Source organism: Meles meles, chromosome 18, assembly GCF_922984935.1.
Source record: "Meles meles chromosome 18, mMelMel3.1 paternal haplotype, whole genome shotgun sequence".
NCBI lineage: Eukaryota > Metazoa > Chordata > Mammalia > Carnivora > Mustelidae > Meles > Meles meles.
In genome coordinates, this window is record NC_060083.1 from 40,008,964 (window position 1) to 40,027,394 (window position 18,431).

Below are 18,431 nucleotides of genomic sequence, written 5' to 3' on the forward strand. Positions count from 1 at the left end.
TGTCACACGGAGTCTTCTGTTATAGACTTTTACTACCGTAGTGGACAGTGGCTGAAGGCAGTAACTTTTTAATGAATATTAATGATGGTAATAGTTACCCCCTTTTTTGGGAGCCTACCATAGAGGTGCCAGAACACTTCTACATATAATTTTTTTTATCTAATTTCATTCCAATCACAACTGTGCCTTTTAGAAAAGAAAAAAAAATTGAGGCTCAAAAAGCATAAAGCCTGACTTTTGGGAGGTCCCATAGCTTGTTGGTGACAGAGCAAGGATTTGAGTCACATGGTTCCGATGCCCAAACCATACCATCTTTCTTTCCAATAGCGTTTGTAGTAGTCTTCAGTTTGAGCTAAGGGCGTAGTAAATAGCTCTTCTATTTTTGCAGGTAGCCAGGGTAGCCAAGACCAGGCAGGGCCTCTTAGCATGTTGTGTAGGGTCGCCAGATCTCAGAGCTGGCCCTCTGCTCTTATGTCAAATGATGGCGTCTAAAAATCCCCAATTCATCAGTCTGCAAAGGACTGACACATACAAGGCAAACTCATAAAATCTGGTTATATACAGGGCAATGCCCGGCTATCAATGCATTGATGTACAAATGAAAGATGATGTGGCTTAAGAGTAGGGCTTTGGGGACGCCTGGGTGGCTCAGTGGGTTAAGCCTCTGCCTTAGGCTTGGGTCATGGTCTCAGGGTCCTGGGATGGAGTCCCTTGTCGGGCTCTCTACTCGGCGGGGGGCCTGCTTCCCACTCTCTCTGCCTGCCTCTCTGCCTACTTGTGATCTCTCTCTGTGTGTCAAATAAATAAATAAATAAATCTTAAAAAAAAAAAAAAAGAACAGGGCTTCGTCATAATGACGAATGGTTGAATGAAAGATGGAATGAGGAGAGGTCCAAATTGTGGATCAGGGGCTCTCCCGGTTGCTGTAATACCTTCCACACATCAAGGAGAGGTGCCATGTCTCATGTAATCCTCAGGTCAATATTGTGAGGTTGACAAGAAGACATTTATGATTTATCCTCAATTTGCAGAGGAAGAGAATCAAGGTTTGGGGACAGTAAATGACTCACCCAACCTCATAGACGTGATGGGTTCTGGACAGAAGAACGTGATATTTCTTCCATCTTGCCCCATGTGAGGAAGGGAGGCCTGACACATTCCTCCATGTTTCTCCTTAAATCACTATAATCTCACCGTCCTTCCTCTGGATCCACTTTCACAGTGTGTTGGTCAATGAGCTTGGATTTCAGATCTGTCCATAATTGAGTTTTAGGGGATAAATAGCACATTTTGTAGGTTTTAACATGATTAAAAGCTTGCCGACGCGGGATGCCTGGCACGCGAGTGAGTACCCGTTGGCTGCACTGGTGGTGACGATCCATGAGCATGATGATGGTCATCAACCACGTTGATGGCGATGAGCCCAGCCGGGACTGAACAAGACACACTTGCTTTCGGTGGACTAAAGGCTTTGCCTACTTTCTCTCAGTCCTCAGCAACTCTGTGTGGCGAGTGCTGTTGTCATTCTCTTTTTTCAAAAGAGAAAGCCAAGGGTGAGAGAGGTTAAGTAACTTGCACAAGGACATTGAGAGATCCTACGCCCACGCACTTAACCGCTACCGCTTCTCGTCTCTGTCCAGCCATCTTGGCCGCTCTTAAATGGTCCATACCATAGCATCTGGCACTATAAGGATGCAAGAAGGTGAATGGTGTGTAGGTAAAATGAGTTTCTGGTGACTGTGGATGCGGATCTAGGAGTTTCTCCTGATCTACTGGAGAGGATGATGACAGGAGTTAATTGGCTTGAATATTCTAAAGGCCATTTTAAAGGAAACTCTAAGGAAAAATTCTCTTTTTTTCCTTTTCAGAATCAAACTGGATCTCTGTCATTTTTCCCTCTTTCCATCTCTTATGCCCAGGAAATGATTTATCATTTCTTAAAGTGTCTACAATGTCCATAGAGTCAACCGAAAATTTTATTTCCTCGTCTAGATATCCTGGTCTTATAACGACTTCCCATTAACACCATGGGACCAACAGCCTTGTCTTCTGTGCCCTCCCAGTTAGTTTACAGTGCTGTAGGGCCATAACTTCTGAGACTTATTGGTTCTGCCCCAGGACACAGCCCAGTTTCCCCACCAGTAGCATTCCTATGGGTCCCTCAGATGGCCCCATCATCCAAAACACTCCCCCCTACCCAACCCCAGATAGAGCAGTGTGAAAGGAGGAGTGTTTCAGAGAAGGACTCAGAGTTCCCAGGAATCCAAAGCCTTCAGTCCACCAACAGATCTGCGTCACTTGGTTTTTGACCCCAAAGAGAAAAGAAAGAGAAAGGGCAAGGCCTGTTGGAGGATTCTGAGCCCTGAGTAAGGGAATTGGTGCAGGTGTAACTTTACCAGGTACAGACCAGACTCCTCCCACCTGTGGCCGAACACCTTCCTGCTACCTCCCTTACCAGTCCACATCCACATCAATCTTTCTGATGAAGAAGTGAGGTGAGAGTTACCCAGCCTGCAGGTGTTTTTACTTGCAGAAATGATACATCTTCCCCTGAAGTGTACACTAATAAAATAAATTGCCGTGTTCAATGCTGGGATGGTGAGCTGATCCAGAGTAAGAATGGGAAGGGGGAAGCAGGAGAGAGAGTTCTCCTGAGCTCTCCTCATTAAGAATGCTCCAAATTCACCGAAAACACGTTGGGAGCATTTGAAGAATTTCTTTGGTTGAATGGTAATCCTTGCCCTCCTTGTTGGGAGCCTGGTGTCTAGGGGGCCCTTTTGAGAGCCCTGTGGCTACCATGTGTCTGCCCAACATCAACCCTGGCTAGACTCCAGGCATAACATTTCATTTTGCCATTTTTTTCATGCCATTTCATTTTGTTCATTCTCTGTCCTCTCCAAGAATGTGATCCAAGACTTTGCCTCACTTGCTCTTTCTGAGTTAGATCCCAGGAATGAGCTTTGGAGAAGGAAAGGAGTATGGGGCAGGGGTGGAAGAAAGTTGATGTCTGAAGTCAAGAATCTGCTTCACAATGTTGACTCAGATTTGCTTTATGAAGTCCTGGTGGGATGACTTTCCACTCTCAAGGATGTCAGGGGATTCTGGGATACTTGAAGCCCTGAGTACTCCTCAGTTATCCAAAGTAGGGGATGGAATAGTGAATGGAGAAGCCATTTGTGTCCAGTTGTGACACACATATACACACAGCACCTTAAGGCCTGGTTTTCAAGGCCTCCTGGTGTAGACTTCTTCCTTTAAGTAAGTCAAGTCCTACCTGGACGGCAGAAGAAGGAGGCCCTGATTACAACTAGGGAGACTACCAAAAAATTAACTGGGCCACCTGGCTGGCTCAGTCGGTGGAGCATGTGACTCTTGATCTCTGGGTTGTGAGTTTGAGCCCCACATTGGGCATAGAGATGATTTAAAAAAAAATTAACCCTCCCTTTGCCAGCCCTTCCCAATGCCATTTAGGAGCCTCCAAATGGACTGATTCAAGGCCAGTTTTTCCATTGTCATTATCAGGTTGCCATAGATTATAGCCTGGACCACACAAAAGCTGTTAAGACTTGCTGAAATGGGGCTTTCTAGAACCTCTACATCTCTCCCTTTTTCTACCTAGTCACCAGCCCCAGCCATTCAAAGTTCCTAACCTGATGAAAAGGAATTCTTTTAATAAGATGAAGTCAAAATTATTTGTCTTTCCAGGGAACAATTTGGTGCCAGCATCTTTGATCCTAAAAGGAAATAGGCTCAGCTTCAGATGGGCATGCCATCTGTGTAGTCCCCCGGGCTCCACCCTTAGAAGGGCCCGGTACTTGGCTAAATGCTCTGTTGCCACCCTCTTGAAATTCTGAGCATTTTTTGAACAAGGAGCCCCACATTTTCATTTGGTACCCACCCCACTCTGTAGCCAGGCCTGCTCAGAGACTTTGGGTTATCCAAAGAGAAGGCAAAATGGCAGCCCCCATGCACCTCTTGCCTGTTCACCCTCAGGGCTAAGCGGAGCAACAGTCTGCTGAATGCTTGTGGGCGACCTTGCCCCCATGGAGTGTGCAGTGGAGTAAGACAGGTCCACAGACCGCTGGCCTGAGTTCAGTGCCACTAACAGAGAGTGTCATTAGTTGAGAAGGAAATGCCCTCGCACCAGCTGAGAGGATCAAGTCCCCTTCTTCAGAGGAGGTGATATTTGAGATAGCAGGGAAAGATAAATACAATCTTAAATTGTTTTAAAAAGATTTATTTGGGGGCGGGAGAGGGGTAGAAGGAGAGGGAGAAGAGAATCCCAAGCAGACTCCCCGCCGAGTGTGGAGCCCGGCGTGGGTCTCAATCCCACAACCCCGAGATCATGACTTGAGCTGAAACCAACAAGAGTCAGGTGCCTAACCAACTGAGCCAACGAGGTGCCGCATAATATGATTTTAAAAAGTGGATATGAGGTGTGATATGAGGCATACTGGTCTGGAAGAAAAGAAAAACAACCCTGAACATGGTTGAGAAGTAAACTTTAGTCCAATCTGGCTGATCTAAAAGGAAACTTGGGAAGTGACAATGGGAAGATAGTGTATGAGGCCATACTGGAGACCCTGGTGCCCTTGTTTATTTCATCCTTGTGATGGTGAACCAATTTATGTGGTGGTCTCTCTGCGGACCTGTACCATGTCTTTAAATCTTTATATTTCCTGCTTTTAGCCTAGTGCCTCGGACATGATAAAAATTCAATAACTATTTGCTAAATCAATGAATACTGAGGGTCTAAAATGTTACACTGGGAAGTGTTTACTTAATTCAGTGGAAAATCACTGGAGGTTTTGAATGTGGGCTTTTAGGGTTAGGAAGTCGAATCTGGTAGAAGATGGTAGAATGGATGACTGGCAAAGGGAGAGACCCTTGGGCAAGCGGTTAGGAGGCTCTTCTGGTGGCCCAGGTTTCAAGCCTTTCAGCCCCTCTTAGGATGGTGGGCTGTGGGAAAGAGAAGGAGGCAGGCAAGAAAAGCACTGTAGATCTGGGACATCACAGGTGAGTGAATGGAAGGGAGTAGAAAAAGGGAACAACAATGACAGCTTCAAAAGAGAGTCCCGTGCCTGGGTAATGCAGTTGATTAAGCATCCAACACTTGATCTCAGCTCAGGTCTTGATCTCAGGGTCGTAAGTTCAAGTTCCACACTGGACTCCACGTTGGGCATGGAGACTACTTAAAAAAAGAAAAGAAGAAAGAAAAGAAAAGAACTGAGTCCCCTCAAAGAAAATAGAAACATTGGGAGAAAGAGCTTTAGGGGGATGGAAGTCAGAGTATACATTTCATAAAGCGGATGGATGAGTTCCTGTTCCCAGATGTATTTAAAAGAGCAGCATTCAGGGTGCCTGGGTGGCTCAGATGGTTAAGCATCTGCCTTCAGCTCAGGTCATGATCCCAGCATACTGGGATCGAGCTCTGCGTCGGGCTCCCTGCTCAGTGGGAAGCCTGCTTTCCCTCTCCCACTCCCCCTGCTTGTGTTCCTGCTCTTGCTGTCATTCTCTCTACCAAATAATAAATAAAGTATTTTAAATAAATAAATAGATAAGAAAGAAAGAGCAGCACTGAAGGAAAACCCTCCAAGTGCAAAAATTATTTTCCTTGATGACCAGATGGTTAAAAACATCCATCTTGGACTGGGGAGGTTCTCTAGGCTCAGAACTACCTGGGCAGGTGAAAAGCCACGTGTGCTCCCACCTCCTGAAAGTCAGAATAGTCAGTCTGGGGGAGGACGTCGTCCTGGATTAGAAAGCTCCCCCAGAGGGTTCTGACGCGCATAGCCACGTTTGGGAACCACTTATCCGACTCACCCCACACTGTACAACCCCCAGCTCTCCTTACACCAGCTGGGGGAAATTCTCCCTAGCCTTAAAAGTGCCACTGCAGGGGCACCTACCTGGGTGGCTCAATGGGTTAAGCCTCTGCCTTTGGCTCAGGTCATGATCTCAGAATCCTGGGATGGAGTCCCACATTGGGCTCTCTGCTCAGCAGGGAGCCTGCTTCCCCCTCCCTCTCTGTCTACGTGTGATCTCTCTCTCTCTCTGTGTCAAATAAATAAATAAAATCTAAAAAAAAAAAAAAAAAAAAAAAGCAGGGGAGGGGGTTCGCCACCACAGATTCTAGTTTTCCTTCCACTCTGGCCCGGAATGGACGTCAGGCAGATTGGCAGCTGGTTCGTTCCAGTGTCCTCCCCCACTGGTACTGGATGATTACATGAGCCAAATGTAATCATTCACAACCCTTGTCTTTACAGCTGGCATGTCACTTAGCTTAATTACAGCACACACTGCCATTTCAATTCAAGGAATCTAAAAAAGCAATGAAATGGGCTTTGCAAATTGTTAGGAAGGCAATGAAGACCGTGGAACTGCAATTTACTAAGCATTGCTTTCAATTATTTTTGCGTTCTTCAGCCATGACTCTTAAGTTATTAACCAGCAGCCTGGGAAAGCCAAGCAGGCCATGTGTCATGTGGAGGATATTTCATGACTTATGAGTGCCCAGTGTGTGCTGGGGGAGGTAGCTGGAGGCCCCAAGGGCTGCTGCGTCGGAGTGGAAGGGATTGTGATCGCTCTGCGCATGCGTTTTTCCCATCATGCCCTTGCTAATCTTACGTCCGCCATGACTCTCCTGAACCATAGATTCCGGCTCATATGGGGTGAGCTTCAGCAAGCATCTCCCTTCCCCTTTACTCCCGAGCTACCTACTATCCCCAGAAAACATGAGGAAAGGAATGTGGGAAAGCAAAACAAGACCTTAAAAAAAAAAAAAAAATCTAGAATCAGTGCCTGGTCTCTCTGACTCTCTGATTTCTTTTCCTGGCTTATTTCTTGATTCCTCTCAATCTTTGAATGTACTTCTTGCACAGTCTTTTTTTTTTTTTTAAGATTTTTAAAATTTATTTGACACACAGAGAGAGCACAAGCAGGGGGAATGGCAGGCAGGGGAGAGGGAGAAGCAGGCTCCCTCCTGGAACCCTGGGGTCATGACCTGAGCCAAAGGCAGATGCTTAACCAACTGAGCCACCCAGATGCCTCATTTTAAAGGGCAAGACTGTGCCATCACTCTCCATCCTGCTTTAAAAATGAAAAGGGTCCCCATCCAACTGTGAAAGGGGTGGGAGCAGCAGGACGTGGAACAGGCGTGCTGAGACAGATCCCTCTTGATACAACATTGGTTGGCGTAGTAATTGGGAACAGAGCGCCAGCTGCCTCAGCAGTCATGCCAGGCAGGAGAGCAAACACCAAAATCCTGTTGGCAAACCCAGCAGAGGTCTGGCCAAAGCAAACAGGGGCTGAGGCAGGCCCGCTGCAGCGGACTCTTGCTTCCCCTTGGATCTGGTATGGGGGAGACTGAGCCAGCAGAGCCGCATGTCAGGGCATTAATTAGCCGTGGGGATGCGTATGTCCATCCATGGGTGAGGACACAAGCTGGACCCTTGCTTTCCTTGCCTCGGTCCCCTTTCAATTTGGGATAGGCCAGGGAAAGTCTGATACTGATGAAGCACTTTCACATGTATTACTTTGCTTATTCCTCACAGCAGTGCTGTGAGATCCGTATTATCCCCCTCTCACAGATGAGAACACTGAGGCTAAGCGCCACCAAAGACACAGAGCCAGGATCCGACTCAGAGTCTCTGACTCAGTGCCCGCTGCACTTCCCATTCCCTCTGCCCTCCCACCTCGCCACCCTGAACTCTCCAAAGTCAATTTCCACCACCTAAATGGGACTTGGTGGGGCGCCTGGGTGGCTCAAGAGGGTTAAGCCTCTGTCTTCGGCTCAGGTCATGATCTCAGGGTCCTGGGATGGAGCCTGCATTGGGGCTCTCTGCTCAGCAGGGAGCCTGCTTCCCCCTCTTCTCTGCCTCTGCCTCTCTGCCTACTTGTGATCTCTCTGTGTCAAATATATAAATAAAATCATTAAAAAAATAAATGGGACTTGGTTTCTTTCCATTTCATAACTGAGAAGCAGAGGTTCAAAGGAGGTGTGTGTCCCGGGTTATGTTTGTTTTTAGACCAGAAAACAGCTAGTTGATGTCCTAGATTTTGTCTGCCACACCCACCAACCTACCAGAATCCCAGTGAGATGAATATATTTATGAATGTTTCCCATTATTTGCATATTTCAAAAGTGCTTTCCCCCTCTTTATTTAAACATAGAAGATCTGAATCAAGTTCTCTGGTTTTCATGTTCTAATTTGGTTGTATTCAGATGTAGCCAAAATAGATACTCTTCTGGCTTCGTGGTGGTTCGAGGGCTCAATGTACCTATGAAAATTCATATTCTTTGCAGCCTGGTTGGGAAATTTATATTTCATGGAAAGATGCCCAGTAGCTGTATTCATATCTAATGGAGGGACTGCGTTCCTGTGGGCTGGATTCGTAGGGAGAGAAGAAAGCTGTTGGATTGCCTGTTCTCTCCTGGGTCTCCATTCCTCAGCAAATTTCCTGATTCTTTGAAAATTCCAAGTTCTTTTCCAACCTTCCTGTTTGAGGGGAGAGAAAGACCCACCGAAGAAGGAAAAGGGCGTCCCTTATTAGACTCAAACCCTATAACCTGCCCTCTTTCCCTGGCATTTTCATTTGCTCTGCCTCTGGGGACCCTACCGGGAAATGCCATTTGCCAGAGGAGGTCTGGGACAGTGGAGGCGGAGGGCATGATTGAAGCGCGATCTCCATTCCCTGTATCTGGCGAGAGCAGGGTGGAGCGGGGGATCCATCAGAGAGAGAGAGAGAGGCCTGTGCGGAGCTGTTGGAGAAAGTGTGCGCGGAAAAGGCGCATCCGGGCGTTCGCACAGAATTGGAGAAGAACACCTCGCTGCCCACAATCCAGGCCCACGCTGCTGCTCCATGCGACCCAAGGAGTTCGGCTGATTCGGGGTGCTGAGCTCCGCGCTCCTCGGCGGGGAATAATCCCGGGTGGACCCTTGCTCCCTGCCCGCCTCCCGGACGCCTCGCTCCAAGCGCTGCCCAGCCTGGCGCAACCCGGCTCCGGCGTCCCAGTAGGGAGGCGGATGGGCGGCCACGGGCAGCGCGGGTTCCCGCGGCTCCCGGAGAGAAGCCGGCCTTCGCCCCAGCAGGGTTCCAGGAGGATCCGCTCCGGGCTGGAGGAAGTACGACGGAGGTTGGAGGAGATGCGCCAGAGCTCCCAGTAACAATGCTCAAGGCCGGACAGACAGCCAGTTATGAAAAGCCTCCCTCCCGCTGCTCTCCAGGCTGCGCCCCAGCGGCTCCCGCTCAAATACCCCAAAGCCTGGAGGTAAAGTCCCCCTCAGGGGGCATTGCAATTAGTGGCCTCCGGTATCTATTTAGGAATACGCGTCCCTGCTGTTTATTTAGCGCGTATTATGTGCCAGGAGCGGAGCCAAGCGCTTTAGAAGCTTTATTCCTCCCCAAACTACCTGATTGGGGGGGGGGGAGTTCAATCCCCATTTACAGACGAGAAAACTGGGCCCTGAGAGGCGGAATAATTTTGGAGGCACTATGTGTGGAAGGCAAGGCTGAACTGGGGCATGGCTCCAAGACCACGCAAAACCTTGGTGAGACCCTTCCAGGCCAAGTTCAAGTTGCTTGAACTAGAACTGTGCACTCAAGATTAGTTTCTAGCCTGGAATTCAGTGTAATACCATGCAGGGGACAGAGCATTCCAGGGCAGTCACCTCCATTCTGTCACTGTTCTCATAAGGACCCCCCAGACAAGGTAGGAATGGCGGTTCCCCAGTTTTACAGACTAGGAACAGGTGCAGCCAGGGCAAATCGTCCAGAGGTGAGCTCCGAGAAAGGTCTTCTGATGTCCTAAACCCAGGAAGGGTTTTCAGCCCGTCCTCTGCTGAATTATTTTCATTTTTAAAGTAAACAGGGTGCTAGTGGGATGCCTGGGTGGCTCCACCTGTTAAGCCTGGCCTTTGGCTCAGGTCATGATCCCCTGGGATTGAGTCCCACATCAGTCTCCCTACTCAGCGAGGAGCCTGCTTCTCCCTCTGCCTGCTGCTCCCCCTGCTTGTGCTCTCTCTGACGAATAAATAAATAAAATGTTTGTTTGTTTGTTTTTAAAGCGGGGTGCTGAAAACACAGGCTTGTGGAGTATCTCTAGGCCACAGTAGCTAAGATCTACTCACATCTACCTCTCTGCACCAGAGCCAAGGGAACTGAGCTCCCTGCCTCCCTCCCTTCCTTGGGGGGCTGAGGAGAAGAGCCGAGAATGGCTTTTCCTTTGATCCACTTCTCAGTGCCTCCAGTCATTTGGCTGGGACTACTAAGCAAAGGGCAAGTGGCTGAGGGTTTCTCTGGGATACATGCAGTTGGGGCTTGGCAAGGTCTGAGAGGAAGCTGAGGCCGGCAGAGCAACCCTGCGGCTCTGCTGTGCTGGGTGTGTCCCTCGTTGGTTGATTTCATTCCAGCATCAACTCTGTGGATGTTAGTATCAACCTTCTCTTACAGGCAAAGAGACTGTGCTCAGGGCGATGAAGACACTTTCTGGGACCTGAAGCTCGTGGGCTCTGGGATCCAGGTCTATGCTGGGTCTGTTTGACTTGACAGCTTCTTTCTACCCTTCTAAGAATGACTTTGCATTGAGTCAAAACAGACTCTTCGCACATCATCTTCAACGTTAAAAAAACGAATGCCATAGTAACCACATTCTTAAAGTCTAATGACCAAGTCCTTCCTTAAGGAATGAGGATTTCCATTCTTTTCCTGCCTCCGTCCTTAACCCTTCACACATACCCAGTCTTGCTTCAGACAGATGTCCTTCAGGTGATCCTGGAGGAATGGGAACAGGGCCAGCACCTCTGAGCCCTTTCCTTCTCCCCCTAGCCCCCCAAGCTTGGGACCTTTTCCAAAGCACTTTCCTAGGTTTGAGCAATGGATTCTTGATTCAGCAGGAGAAAGCAGGCAGCACAGCTGCCCACAAGGAAGGCCACACTGTCACCTGGCAGGAGACAGACAGGATTTCAGAATCCCCCTCTTCTCAGTCTCTCTCCTACCCGCCGCCTCCCCTCAACCTCAACCCCCTTCGCCTTTCTGGTCCCACCAGTTTCCAGAGCACAGAGGATGTTTACCCTCGGGAGTGAGGCTGGCTTGGGGCTGAGGTCAGAAGCCTGATTCACCGCAGGGAGGCACCCGAGCCCGGCCCCCACCCAGCGCCCCAGCTTGAGCCAGGAGACTGAGACTGGGAAACGCCACCCCGCCCCAGCCAATAAATGACTCTGCAACTCCCCAGACCTGAGGGCATCCCTCCCGCTACCGACCCCCTTCTCCGCTCTATCAGCTTGGCCCAGATGTGGGCACTACTGTGAGAGAACTCCAAGGGGCCCTGGACACCCCCCATCCTCTGGTCCCAATTGAGATGGAGGGCTGTGGAGAGGGAGTGCCCGTAATCTGCTCCCCCTCAATTCACTAGAAGACTTTCTTGACCCTGCCTGAGGCGTCCCCTCCTGGTATCTCTGCTCAGCCACCTTCCACCCCTTAACCAGGCTGACAGCTCTTCCCTCTGGCGGAGGAGGAGCCTGGAGGCAGAGGAAACCCAAGAACTTGCCCCTTCCCCCCACCCCACCCGGGGGTTGGGGGTTGAAAGTCTTGTATCTGAGTCCCAGGATGCAGGGAAGGAGAAGGGGGTGCAGCTTTCCATCTCTCTTTCTCCATACCCTCCAAGGACTGGCAGCGTCCCCACTGCAGAACCCAAAAGGGGTTAATATTTCACCAGCTACCCCCTCCCATCTGGAGGCCCGGTAAGGGCAGGTCCCCAGGGGCCCAGCCACCACGCTGTCCCAGATTGGGTCAGTGGGGAGGCCTGGGCCCCACGCAGCCCCTCCTCACCTGCCCAGCTCCCACCCCGGCCGCCTCTGCCTGAGCACGGTCGCCTCAGTGCCCAGCCTGACCCCGATGCACTGATAAGCCCCCAGACGGCCAAACATCGTTAACTTCTTTGCCTTTCTAGACTCCTGCCTGTCCTTTCTCCAACCTGGGGCTAAGGGCTTGCCTGGGTGTGTGCCCCTAGCTTCCCCAGGAACTGGACTCTTACACACCATACATTTGAACTTCGCCACACACTCCCTTTCCCATCTTCACGCTTCTGGACCGGGAGCGAACTTTCTGCCACATTCGGGTGGTCTAAAATAGTGTCCCCTCACCCTCCACTATGCCACAGCTCATCTCCCCAGGGCCGTGTGGACCCTGTCCGAGAAGAAGACTTCCAGAAACCAGTAAAACCCAAAAGACAGAAAGGGGAAGTTGATGTCGGAGAAGGTCAACAACGTTTTCAGAAACTGAAACTTAAAATCCCTCTCAGCTCAACCCTGAACATGACGGGGAGAGGGAGAAGGGCTGGACTGTCCCCTGGGACTGCATATCCGAATAGGGCTCTCGTTTTTTCCTTTTTCTTTGCCTTGTTAAAACTTCGCTCACACACAAAAAGGAGAAATCACACACGAAAAAGGATAGGTGAAAATGTCTACTCCAAAACAACCAGTTGCTGGGAAGTATCGGGATGGAGGTTTTCCCTGGGTAGCACAGTTGTTTAAGTCTCCCACTGACTCTTGGTTTCAGCTCAGGTCATGATCTCAGGGTCGCAGGATTGAGTCCCATGTTGGGCTGGGCACTGAGTATCCAGTCTCAAGAGTCTGCCTGAGACTTGCTCTCCCTCTGCCTGTCCCCACTTACTCTCTCTTTCTCTAAAATAAATAAATATAGAGCTTTAAGAAGACAGAAAAAAGGAAGGAAAGAAAGCAAGCTGGTCACTGTTACAGTTGCTTGCTCCAGGCACCCCCACTCCCACCAGCAACATGGATTCTGCCCTCAAATCCTTTCTTAGCTCTCTTCTCCCCACTCCTTCTCCAAGGAAAGAGAAGGTTCCTGGAAAAGACCCCTGGAAGACAGGCTCTGGCCAAGGAAGCAGGGTGGGGATGTGGGGACGTGGCATCCACGGGAGCAGGCGGATGGGGTGGGGATGGGAGCTCGTCCTTCCTGCAGCGGCCACCCCCCCTTTTCCAGAGAGGAGCTCGGCTCTTAGGTCCAAGTGTGCAGTTTCTACCACTTCGAACAATTATTTGGATACATCGGAACATTTTCTAACTTAAAACAATGCAGTAAGAGGACCAAGAAGTTAAATGTCGTTTGGTCAGAAATTAGGTAATAAAGCCCTGAAGACTTCTCCTGAGAGAGAGGTCTTTTGACAAAAAAGAAATAGATATTAAGTCATTACCTGAATACTTAAAAAAAAAAGAAAACCTTTAAAATTTGATTTTCCCCAGTCTATATGTCACTTCCAACAATTCTGAAGAGATCAAACTCGATAACAAAACCAAGGGGGGAATATATCTCATTTTCAAATCTTCAACACTGCCCTGAAGCATTTGACCAGAAGGGAGAACCTGGCACATCAGAAGTTGTTAGCAAGTTCCCAGCTCCAAGTAAGTGCTCAGGAAATGCTGGCAACATCCTCTCCCCCCAGGGCGGAGGGCTTGGCTCTCATCGATGGGACTCTGCAGGGCCCGAATTCTCTCTTGACCTCCCTCTAGAGATCCCCTTAGGGGTTTTGTCCAGTTTCTCCACTGGTATCTCAAGTGCATAAACGGATGCAAACCATTCTGTCTTCCAAAGGGCTCGCCGGGGAGCGTGGGGCTGAACAGTAAGCCCCCCAGCAAGGCGTTGGCTACGGCTGAAAAGTGCGCCAGACGAAAATCCCGTGCAGCCTCAAGGGGCAGCCTTTGCGACCTAGCTTGGGACAACGGAGCCCCGACCTGGAGTTTGGCGCCGCGGGATGAGGGGTGGTCGGCTCACTGCGGGGATCCTGAGGCTGAGAGTGGTCTCTGGGGTCCCTTGGATCCCTCTGACCCCTTGCTGGCCCCTCTTGCCCCCCAACACCAGCCCCACTGACCCTCCTATCCCTCCCCACGCCCCCGCCAGTCTGCAGTCCCCCACGTGTCTTCTGGGGACATAATAATCGCATGTCGCTAGGTAGTGGGAGGTAGCGGCCAGGGGCACTGGCTGCTTTCTCTCTGTTCCCCAGAAAACTGGAGGCCTAGAAGACAGACCCCTCGTGAAAATGTAGAATTTCCAGAAGCCCAGATACCGGATGTCTGGAGGAGCCATATATTAGACACTACCCCAATTTTTAGTGTTTTGTAAGCTGTTGGGTGAGAGTCTGGTGAGCTGGGGAGAGGGTTGCCCTGGGGTGAGGATCGGAGGGAGCCAGGATGCGGGGGCACTGGACCTGAGGGCTCTATCTGCAGCACTGAAGTTTCCCTCAGAGTCCCACGAGGGGCTTTTCTGTGTCTTCTAATCTTTTTTTTTCTTTAAAGTAATCTTCAATCTTGAATTAACAACCCAAGATGAAAGAGACAGCCAGGTGCCCCTGTGTCCTCTAATCTTAAGGACAGTGGTGAAGACGAGGAGATGATTAAGAAAAAGAACTCCCCTCCGTTTTCGAATACAGATGGAATTCTGCAAGAGAAAATCCAAGTGGGCAATAGTCCAAAATCTATACCCCATTTCCTCCATTCTGTTCTCCATCTCCCAGAAAAAAATTGTTGGGAAAACTCCAGTACGTCCGGATGGATAAACTGCACATCCTCGGTCACGTGCTTCACCCTATCGACAGAACAAAACCACAATCTTGCATTTTAACCAAGTATCATCAAAACAAATCAGTCAGAATCTAGATCAACAAAAAACATAGAAAACGGGAGGACACAAAAAGACAGTTCTCTAAAAAGGGACACGCAAATTGTTAAACAGTAACACTAAGAAAATAAGTTTAAACTCTGTGAACATTAAAAATGCACAAGGCTTTTGATACAACCCCTTTCTAAGAATATACCGTACAGATACATTGCATATATACAGAGTCGTGACAATTGGATATAGTAGCAGAAAAAAAAGGAAGAAAAAAATTGGAAGCAGTTTAAATAGCTATCTGTAGTTGCCTTGATTAAGTAATTACAGCACATCCATGCAATAAAATGGAGTCACTAAAAATGAGGCATTAGTAAAGATACAGAACCATTATCAATGTGATTTAAAAAAAAAAAAAGACAAAATCGGGGCGCCTGGGTGGCTCAGTGGGTTAAAGCCTCTGCCTTTGGCTCAGGTCATGATCCCAGGGTCCTGGGATGGAGCCCCGCATCAGGCTCTCTGCTCTGCGGACAGCCTGTTTCCTCCTCTCTCTCTCTGCCTGCCTCTCTGCCTACTTGTGATCTCTGTCAAATAAATAAATAAAATCTTAAAAAAGACAAAATACAAGGCTTTGTGTACAGTATGCTGCCGTTTGTGGCAAAGGCTGTATTTGAAAAGCAGCCACCGTGCTTCTGGGAAGGAGTTAAGAAGTGGGAGAAAGAATTACTTTTCTTTTCAACGTATGTCCTAAGGTAACTTTTGAATTTTTCCTTAAGCATACATTATCTGATTTTTTAAAAGATTAAAATCCAGCAATTATTATTTTAATGGTGTTCCTTTTTAGTTATAGAAGCAATAGAAGTTTCTTATTAAAAAACTGAAAGCAGAAAAATTAAAAACGAATTACATTTCTGTTTATAAGGTCTCCTCGACACAATCCAGATGATAACCAAAGTGTGGACTTTTCTCAGATACTTAGAACTAACAAAAATCAGATCGTTGACTTAATTCGCGAAAAAAAACCCCACAAAGTTGTTTTTTTCTGAAGCAAGTTTACAGAGTTTAATCGAACGAGAACGATGGTAAAGCAGGTAGTTAGCTCGTAGTCTGCGTGCAAAGATGTATTGGGGGGGAGGGTGTGTAGGAGCTCGCTCTTTCAGCTCGAACACCAGGTCTGTACAGCTGAGACCTCCGAATGCAGAATGAAAAAAAACCTGTTTTTTCAAACAATTGAACATTTCAAACAAATGAACAATTTGCACCATTCAGACTAAAAAAGCCAAAGTCTAACGGTGGCAACATAGGCCTTATGTGCCTGTTGGGGGCTCCCCGACTTCCCCCCGCCCGGGGCGGGAGGCTCTGTAGATCTCCGACCCGCCGGGGGCCGCAGAGGCGCCGCTACTGGGCCAACTGGGCCGCGGAGGCGGGGGGGGGGGGGGGTGGCCCAGGACATCTGGAGACCCACACCCTGCGGAGAGAGCGTGCACCGTACCCCTGACCGAAAGAAATGCGTCTCCAGGGAAATGCGTCCCCTCCGCGCCCCTCTGAGCCTTCTCCCGACCCTCAGGGGAGAGGTGAGGGCCCAAACCTGGAGCCCTTCGCTCCGCGACCCGCCCCGGCCGCTGGGGCCCCGCTTCGGGGCAATCTCACCGGGTTGGGCCGGTTCCCGCGCCTCATCCAAAAGGAGGTCGGCCCCTAGTGCCGGTCACCCGAGGATTTGGTCGGGGAGCCTGGGGCCCTGAGGTTCTCACGCTGCCTGCACTGAGCTGGCTCCCCGCCTCCCCCAGGGGCGAGAGCCGGGCGCCCCTGGGTCCGCGGCTCCCACCCGTTTCGGTGGGGGCGACTCTGCGCGCTTGCTCTCCGGGTCCCTGGAGCGACGAGCGACCGACTCCGACCCGTGCGGGAGAAACCTGGGCCTCCGGTCAAACCCCCTCCCCACAGCTTTGCCCAAATCCTCTTTCCTGCCTAGACCGAGGCCTGGGCGGTCTGCTGAGTCTCCTTCGCTAAAAATAGAGGGAAACGGAGGCACGCGAGGTTAAAGACTTTTGCTGGGTTAGGAGATCTTGGGGATGGTTTCTTAGTTAATAGAATCCTTGGCAAGGCTGGAGGATGCAACGTGCGAAAGGAAACAAACAGGTAATGGTGGGCGGGGGGGGGGTGAGGAACACCTGGGCTAGGAGAGGGGGTCTGGAGGACAGGAGCAGCCCGCCCCCAGGAACCCCACAAGGAGCCCTGGGGAGGAGGACTCTGACTTGAGAGCTAGCGCGTCAGCCTCCCCACCTTCTGGTGTTTTCTCAAAAGGCAGCCTCTGACATGCTAAAATGACCCAAATATTACAGGAGTGATAAAGTGACTGGATTTACCCCCCACCCAAACCACAATGTCCACTCTTTTCTCCTTCCTGTCCCTTACCGGGGACTGTGCTGTGCATTGGCAGCACCCGTCAGTTCCCTCCAAAGAAACTGCTAAATGAAGGACGGTTAGAGTCAGCCAGTAGGGTCCTTGGACTCTTACTCCTCTGTCCCACCCCCCTTCCCCTCCCCCCATTTGACTGGTGTGGCTAAAACTGGGGGAGGCTTGGAACAGGAGTGCGCCAGCTTTCTTTGTGTCCGTGTGGCTGTGACTCTGTCACACCAGAGAGGAGATGACCAAGAATAAGACTAATACTAAAAATAAAAACTAGGGGCATCTGGGTGGCTCGGATAGTTAAGTGTCTGCCTTCAGCTCAGGTCATGATCTCCAGATCATGGGATGTAACCCCACATCGGGTTCCCGGCTCAGAGGGGAGTCTGCTTCTCTCTCTCTCTCTCTCTCATCTCTCTGCTCTCTTATTTTTTAAAAATAAAAAATAAAAACAAAATCTCATTGGCTTTGGGGGACGTTAAAATTGTGGGTGGGTGTCTGGTCTTGTTTCCGACGTAAGGTGAGAGTTGATAAAACTTCAGGATCACTCTAGATTGTTTTGTTTATAAACAAATGAACCAGGCCGTTTTCTCTCTGATATTCAGTCCACGGAGGTGAGGGATTTTCCCCCATGCGGGTGGGTCTGTTCCTGGATGAGGGCAAAGGGGGTCCTGACAGACTCCCTACAGGAGTTAACAACTCAGGTCAAGTAAAGATTCCAGCCAATCAAATAGTGTTTGGTCAAAGAAAAGCCAGGTGATGGCTCTGGCTGATTTCCCCCAGAATTGGCTGAGCTGGCTGGTTATTTTGACGTCTTGGAAAGCCAGCCTAGGGGGTGCTGAGCTGGGTGATCTGTATCTGTGTCGACATGGGTTCTGCACGATCCCAGCTGCTGCTGCCCCCCTGTCCTGCTTGCCAAGACTCCCCTTTGCTCAGGGAATTTGCACTGAAATTCCCTACGTTCTTTAACTTCAAATTTCATCCTCCACCCCCCCCCCCGGCCCCCATCTATGTATGCTCCTGTTTCTCTGTTACACTCTGCATCCATTTCTCTGGGGGGCGAGGGAGGGTCCTCTGGGTCCAGTCCCACAGGTCTGGTGATGGAATTAACTGGTTACCGCCTCACTGGCTTGTTCAAATTCTAGGTCAGGGCACCTGAATGGGAGGACTCAGCTGCTGCCTGTCATTCCCTCAGTCCGTCTTTTCACCGGCAGGTGCTTGGGGGTAAAGTTTACCTTCATGGGGAGGGTGACCCACCACCACCTGTGTTTATTAAATTCACATACTTTGAAATGGTATAAAAATTTCTTTTCTCCTGAAACTGAACATTCAAGGAGGTCAGAGACGGAAGAGGATTTTATTTTGTTTCAGTTTGTAGTCTTGTTGGCCTGGCTGTGAATGGA